Consider the following 8194-nt stretch of genomic DNA (forward strand, 5'->3'; position numbering starts at 1 on the left):
TCAACTTCAAAGTGCTGATGCTTACGTACAAAGCCCTAAACGGTTTAGGGCCTCAATACTTGGCGGAACGCCTACACCCACCGAGATCTACCCGTGTCACTCGCGCGAGTCAGGAGGTGAGGCTGAGGAGCCTAACGCCAAGGGAGGCCCGGAAGGAAAAGACAAGAAATTGGGCCTTCTCGGCGGTGGCTCCTCGCCTCTGGAACAACCTACCTCCTGAGCTTCATGTGGCTCTCTTGCTGGGTATTTTTAAGAATCAAGTAAAAACCTGGATATTTCGGCAGGCCTTCCAATCAGATAATTCCTGACGTCCTTCTCTTCCCCCTCTTATTATTTCCTCTTTCTTGGTTAATGTTTTAGTTTGTAAAAATTGTTTTTATATGTATTTATTGTATTACTCTATGTTGTTAGCTGCCTAGAGTGGTCCTGACCTGACCAGATAGGCGGGATATAAATCAAATAAATAAAAATAATAATAATAAAAATAAATATTTAGAAGAAGATAATGTCCTTTGTCACAGCTTTTCCTCCTTCTTGTCTTGCATTTAGCGTGCTTCATTTTGCAGTTGGCCCTTGAAAGACAAACTCAGGTTTACTGTGCAGGTCCTATTGCTGAGGCACCCGTCTCCTAAGAAATCCCATTGCGGGAGAGAGAAAAAAAAGTTCATCATAGACATAATCATCCCCCTTACCGTGTAGTTTAACACTAAAGTCTTTTTTGCTACAAAAAGGGAACTCAGGATCCAATGATGCTGTCTGTCATATTCTTGCATTTCAGATTTTTGGACCACAAATCCCATAATTGTCATTACTGGGATACCCATCTGCAGGACCTAAACCTTTGTTGTTGTTTAGTCATTAAGTCGTGTCCAACTCTTCGTGACCCCATGGACCAGAGCACGCCAGGCCCTCCTGTCTTCCACTGCCTCCAGGAGTTTCATGTTGGTTGCTTCGCAGACACTGTCCAGCTATCTCATCCTCTGTCGTCCCCTTCTCCTCTTGCCTTCACTCTTTCCCAACATCAGCGTCTTTTCCAGGGAGTCTTCTCTTCTCATGAGATGGCCAAAGTACTGGAGCCTCAGCTTCAGGATCTGTCCTTCCAATGAGCACTCAGGGTTGATTTCCTTCAGAATGGATAGGTTTGATCTCCTTGCAGTCCAGGGAGCCTCCTCCAGCAACACAATTCAAAAGCACCTAAACCTTACAGGCACCTAAATAATCATCATTTGGACAAAAGCCCCAGCTGACATATGTCATGCTTTGATCCAGCCCGACTTTTTTCCATGTGAAAGGGGAGTGGCCCCAACAGCGGCTGGGAAGCTTCCTTTTCAAGGCATGTGTAGCCCCCTCCAAAATGCCCATCCCTACCAATAAGCTTCCCACCCCCTGCATAGAGTCAGGCGGACGACTGGCAAAAGTGGTATTTGCTTCTGACCTGAGCACAACAGGTGGTGTTCTCGGGCGTCTAGCCACAGGGCACCTGTAATAGCTGATAAGCCTGTATCTCCCTGTTTGGGGCTCCTATTGTCACTTTTCCTGAGTGAACAATCCTTCCCTCAACTATATTAAAGATGGATAATGTCATGCACAAATGTAATTCAGCTTCTGTACTAATTAGTGACCTATTTTCCTGTCAGATACTTATCATGTCCCCAGGGAAGACTTCAGTCACAGAAGAACTCAGTTCTTTTTGCTCACTTTCAGTAATTAAAGCTCTCCTTACATATTTATATACATTCTCTTCCTGTGGTGGAAGGACATGTGGAATGAGGGGGGGGGGGAAGCCACCAGGAGGGAAAAATCCTGAGATAACTGATGGTGCATTAGAGACACAAACGGGGGAAGATAGATCCTTATCATTTTGATCATTGCAATTAAATATATTACGTTCTGAAAGCGCTTTTCCCCTCCCTGATGAAACGGAGCAGCCATTAATAAAACAACGCCATGTGCTCAAGGGAGATGTCATCCTGAGTCAAATGAACAGAGACTTGGAGTATGCTTTACTGCCTCTGGGTCGACAGTTTCAAGTTCTATTCATGCTAATAACGCAACAGGAGAATACGCATGAGATGGCTGCTCGGTGCAGTTCAGAAAAGATATGACCTCACAGTGGGCACATTTGCCGGTGGTGCTGAGATTCTTAACAGCACAGGCCAGAGTTGCCATTAAGGATGCATCCAGGAGCCTCTCAGGAAAGCACTCCCCATCCTGTACCTTCAGAAGAAGGTTCCTAGTAGGCTTGAGGGTACGCTGGCCCTAACCATCAAGAAAAGTGAGGCAGGTGCTTCCGATAGGAAATAGTGGAGGCAACAACAGAAACCATCTGGCTGTAAAAACTTTTCCCTTTCTTGTGTGTTGCGCGGGTGCTTCTGCATCCCTTAAATAGCCAAACAGGCCTCAAATGTGTTGAAGGACCTTATCTCAATGGAAGTGCTCATCTGCTGGTCCAGTCACTGTCTGTCAACTGAATCTTGAAGGAGGCACTACCTACTGTATTTTTCTATTTATAACATAGCCCCCAAATTAAGAAAACTAAGCTTTGAGGATTCAGCCTCTGGGCTCAGAACGTCCAACATTTTGTCTCTGTTGAATCTTGAGCCTACAGGCTCCACTTCCAAGGAGGTGTGTTCCAATTGGTTTGTTCAGGATCAGCTGACATCAGTTCCATAAGGCTCCTGATTGGAGGAAGCTAAGTCTCCTGACTGTAGGAAACTAAGCCTCACGGCTGAAGGAAGCCTGTTTACAGAAGCAAGGAATGTGCCACTTTGTTCTCTCCTCAGCTATCTCAGCTTACTTCCATGTAAAAGACGCCCCATAATTTTTAAGGTAATGATTTTAGGAAAAAAGTAGTGTTATAGATGGAAAAATTCTCTACCTCAGGCAGCAGAAGTAATGGGGTCAGCCCTGCCGGGACACAGGTGATTGAAGCAATTTCATGGGTAAATATATAAGAGCAAAAGAAGACACCTATTGAATCAGCACTTATTTGAGTCCCAAAAATGGCTAGCTCCAGGATGCTTCCAAGAAATCTACCAGAAGAGCATGCTTTTTTTCTTCTTCAGGATACTACCCAGAAATGGGGACAGGAAAGAAAGAGGAAGAGCATGGGTTCAGGAGGATGAAAACACCCCTACTGCATTTTTACTTCAAATCTGTCTCCAAGACCCTATACATTATCTACTCTAAAATATCCTATCTACATTTACTTGATAAACTGCTGAATGTAATGGGACGTCCTCTAAAGTAAGTGGCTATTGGATTGCAGCCATGATCTCCTGTTTCACAAGTATTGTGTGTAAATGGAAGATGAGTGGGGGACAGATCTGCAAATATCACTACGACCAAACTAAGTTAGAAGTAAATTAGTGCAAAGTTTGGGATCATTACGCATCAAGCAGGTGACAAAGAAGAGCATGTTACAATGAAATTGCCAGATACATTTCAAATCTAACTTCATCATGGGACACTATAAAAACTAATTGAACTTCATTTATTTATGTAAAATGAAGATGTTTTAAGAACATCTAGTGAATCCATTGGCTCGGTGCGATTTCAAGCTGGACCTTGCAAATCCCAGTCCAATACTCTATCCATACCAGTTTAGGCGGAGTGGCTTTAACTGCTATTAACTGGTCTCATTGAGGAAAAGCTGTTGGGAGTTTTATTTGCTACCTTGCATGCTGCCTGTAGTTTGAGTGATTGTGAAGTGATTGTGTATCTGTCTAGCATTAACCAGCCATTGAGTTGAAAGACAGACATGCCTTTCTGCTGACTGTTTATTTCCCCTCTCTTTTCTGGTTTGGTGACAATCCTTTTGTGTTATGTTAATCAGTTTGGTTGGTTGCTAAGTATGAGTACAGTAAAGAAAGCAGCATACACAAGTCTGTAATTTGAAGCAACTACAGTATAAGTAACGGCGTTCCATGTCTAGTCGCGCTGGCCACGTGACCTCAGAAACTGTCTTCGGACAAACGCCGGCTCTATGGCTTGGAAACGGGGAGGAGCACTGCGCCCTAGAGTCAGAGAAGACTGGACTAAATGTCAAGGGGAACCTTTACCTATAAGTAAAGAAATATGTTTTATTCTTTCTCCTACAAATGTCTCAGAATGAGTTAATGAGATCTTAAGTGTGAGTGAATGAGAAAGGGGTGGACAATCTGGGGAACATGTAGCTATTCTCCTCTGTGGATCTATGGAGTTCTCTGTACTGTATACCAAAAAGAGAATTTTACTAAAGATTTAAAACTCTGCAACAAATGCAGCTAAGGATGTATAACTGTAATAACGCTCTGAGGTTTCCCCTGTTTAATCCTTTTCTATCCTGCACTGTATCTTCTGTGTTGTTTTCTTGACTGGAAACTCCATTGGGCAGCATCAGTCTTCTCATTGTTTGCAAAGCACCATGTGCAGTGATAGCAGTATATCAATCATGGTGCCTCAACCACTATCCTAGACTTCTTCAAAATCCAAGGCTTCCTCCGAACAGCCTGTACAAACGTGCCGCTTTAAATCTTTGCGAAGAGATCTGCAGATGTGTGTACAAAAATTAGGTTCATCGTCGTGCACAGGAGAAAACAAGAATAGTTCACTGAGATCACGCAGGGCTCTCAAATTGAAGTGTTTGGTGTTTTGATGAACTACAGTGATCAATAAAAGGATTCTACCTTTGAAGACAGGCAGCCGTTCATTTGGAGATGAACGCCTCATTTCATCCTACAAGATGTTCAGAGATATTTCCCATACATATCTGTATAGGATAGATATCTACAGATACTTAGGAAACGGGTTTCCCAGTTAGAGGATTATTTCCTCTTCAGGGGTGGGAGGAAGAAGTTCTGTCATGTTTCTCTTTGTAATGAAGAACATTTCATCCGCTCTCATTAAATCTTCTATAGAATTAATGCAATGGGAGGAGCATTCCGAAATTTCTTTTTCTAGCATCAGTGTCTAATGAAGTATGGGCTTAAAGTGGTGTGTTCTTTTTTAAAATCAAAAGGAATCCAAAGAAAGAAGGTCAACAGAAGTGGACATGAAAGCCAGAAAATATGATTTAATTTACAGCAGGCTAAATCGCAGTAGCCTGATGACTGACATTCAACAAAGAGGAATCAGTCTGCCTCAGTGGTGGACGGATGAGGTCAGATCAGGTAGAAGCAGGCAGGTTCTTGACCCTCCCCGGCAGATATCCTTTAAGCAGGTCCGGTGAAGAGACCTTGTGGGGTTCAGCTGGAAGGGACCACACAGTGGTGGAACCGCCCCCCCCCCCGCCCCCCCCGCCCCCCGTTTGTGGTTAATTCCATTTTCATTCCAGACAAGCTCCAGTAAAGAAAAGGTTATTAGCAACTGTAAAAGACTAGTCTCTATAGTATAATTAAGATTCATGTTGTTATTCTACCATTGTTTTTCATGACAGAGGTGCTTACATCCTTTACAGCACAAGCTTGCAGGGAATATACCTGTAAATCAAAGAGACTATCACCCCACTGCTAAATACTTTTCTTATCTGCCAGCCAACCAACCACGATCTCTGCATTTTGATGCAGTGTATAAATATTTGCCATGTTATATCTCCCTCTTATGTCTGAGGAAGTGGATTTGTCCATGAAAGCTCACATTAAAATGTGACAGTCTTTAAGGTGCCACCAGATTTTTGTCTTTTTAATTTGTTATTCTATTTATATTATTATTTTAATGGTGTTTTTACTCATTTTCCAGCATGGCATGACGCTGTGATCTTGCATTGGCAACCCCAGCTAATCAGGTGGGCATAGAGCAGGGGTCTCCTCCGACACGTGGTCCAGATTGAATTATTCATATCCAGCCTGTCTCTGGGGATATAATATGGGATGCTGACTGAGAGCAGCCTTCATTCACAAAACCTTCTCCCATCCTGGGGTGGAGAGAGATTGTGGGGTTCAGCTCAGGAAACTGTGAACTCTCCATTCTATTGGGGGAGGAAGGGGTCACACCATGATGGACCCCCATATGGTTCATCCCATTTTCCAGTTTCCTTGATTATAACATTTGTCAGTAGTCAGGTCAAGTGATGTTGATCTGATGAACGCCAATACTATTGACAGCTGTTACCGATAATGTTGCGGCCTGTTTTTACTTCCAATGCTTATGCGTTGGCTGATTATTTCATTCTTGCCAACGACCATGGCCTTGGATGACAATGAAGAACATTTCACCCTCTCTAATTAAATCTTCTATAGGATTAGTGCAATGGGAGGAGCATTCCAAAATTTATTTTTCTAGCATCCATGCTCTAATTAAGTAGAGTTTAAAGCATTTTAAATCAAAGGGAAACCAAAGAAATGAGGTCAACAGAAGCAGATATGAAAGGCAGTCATTATGATTTAATTTACAGCAGCCTAAATCACCATAGCCTGAAGACTGAAGATCATCCAAGAGGATTACACAATATTAGTTTTTGGGGGGGCATAATCTAAGGGTAAAATGAAATGTTTGAAGAGAAAAGGCTGTTACCCAAAATGACCGCCCATTCTTCCTGCCTCCTTCAGTAACAGTCAATGATACGGCCAGAGTGACATTGATATATACACTACAGTGGTGCCTCGCTTAATGACGTTAATTCGTTCCAGCGAAATCGCTGTAGAGCGAAAACGTCGTAAAGCGAAAATAAAAAACCCATTGAAACGCATTAAAACCCAGTTAATGCATTCGAATGCGCCAAAACCGTCCAGCGAAGATCCTCCATATGGTGGCCATTTTTGGTGCCTATATGGCGAGGAATCTGTTCCTAAGCACAGCAGGGAGCCATTTTGAGCACTCGGCGGCCATTTTGCAATCGCACAAAAAAACATCGTGAAGTGGATTCGTTGTAATGCAGGGTAATCGTTAAGTGGGGCATGACTCTATCAGGTTCCTAAATACACTATCAGGATACATACATACACTATCAGGATCCTAAAAGACAAGGCAGGTTTGGTATCTGTTACAGAGAAGAACCCAGCACAGGCTGCCATTTTTGTGACAGCGCTGCAACTTTCATAACACTTCCGGTGTGTCAGCACAACACCGTTCTATCCACTTGGTATGTCTTTAATTTCCCTGCTCTGTCTCACAGAATCCTAGCCTCGAGGGGTTCCTCAGTTACTTAGAATTTCATCCTAGAGAGGTCTGGTTCACTTGCATAAACTACCACAAAGTATTCAAAGTATTTCACGAAACTACAAATCCCAAAACTCTGAGAGATGGAGCCCTGGCAGTGTCAGGCTTTCAGAAAATGCTTAGTTTTAAGGTGTGAATCGTTGAGAGAGCCCCACCAGGGCTGAAAAGGGAAGCTTCTGCTTATACAGAGGCTAGAATCCCATTGACGTTCACACATAAGGCTTGGGTAATTTCCCACAGCGAATTGCAGCGAATTGACAAGGTACTGGAGCATATTTTGGCCACATGCCTGGCAATGTACCCAAACACATAACTGAGAGGTACCTTGAAAGTCCATCAGTTAGTCACATTTAGCCATGGCAATTACACATACGCTATACAAACACCAGTAGGGTTCTGACTGTAATGTCTCTCCATGTAGGTAGGAATCCTGAAAAATCAGGTTCCCAAAGGTATGGGGAAACTCCCACATGGAGCCATCAATCTCTTCATCAGCTGTCCTTCCTCACATAGAGAGAGTGGCAAACAAGGGGCAAGACTAGAAATCTCTTCCTGTATAAATCTTCAGATTAACTCTTTTCTTCTTTCTGTAATTTCTGAATCTGTTGTAGTTAACTGCCACCAGGTTGCTTCCAAATTACGGTGACACTATAAATGAATGACTTGCGAATGGTCTTGTCATTAATACACTGCCCAGGCTGTGCAAACTATAGGCTATGATTTCCTTTATTGAAGGCAGAGAGGTGAGTGGTTTAGATTTAGATTAATATCAGGAAGTGACCTGAAGTAACTTCTGGAAATTCCCCATTCAGAAGCACTGTGTACTTAGCTTAACAGGAAGGGGTGTGTCCTTATAACAGCTGGGAGGAATAAGAAGCAGTTGGGACTATGAGGAGGGTCCTTCTTTTTACTGATTCCTAACAGAGCACAGCAGAGGAATAAAACTAAGACAGATCCAAGAGAGTGAGCTACAGGAGTGAGTGAACAGGAGCTAAATGGAAGAGGCCCCAACCACATACAGTGGTGCCTTGCATAACGAGCCCACCGTTTAACGATG

This window comes from Pogona vitticeps, chromosome 1 (assembly GCF_051106095.1).
Source record: "Pogona vitticeps strain Pit_001003342236 chromosome 1, PviZW2.1, whole genome shotgun sequence".
Classification (NCBI taxonomy): Eukaryota; Metazoa; Chordata; class Lepidosauria; order Squamata; family Agamidae; genus Pogona; species Pogona vitticeps.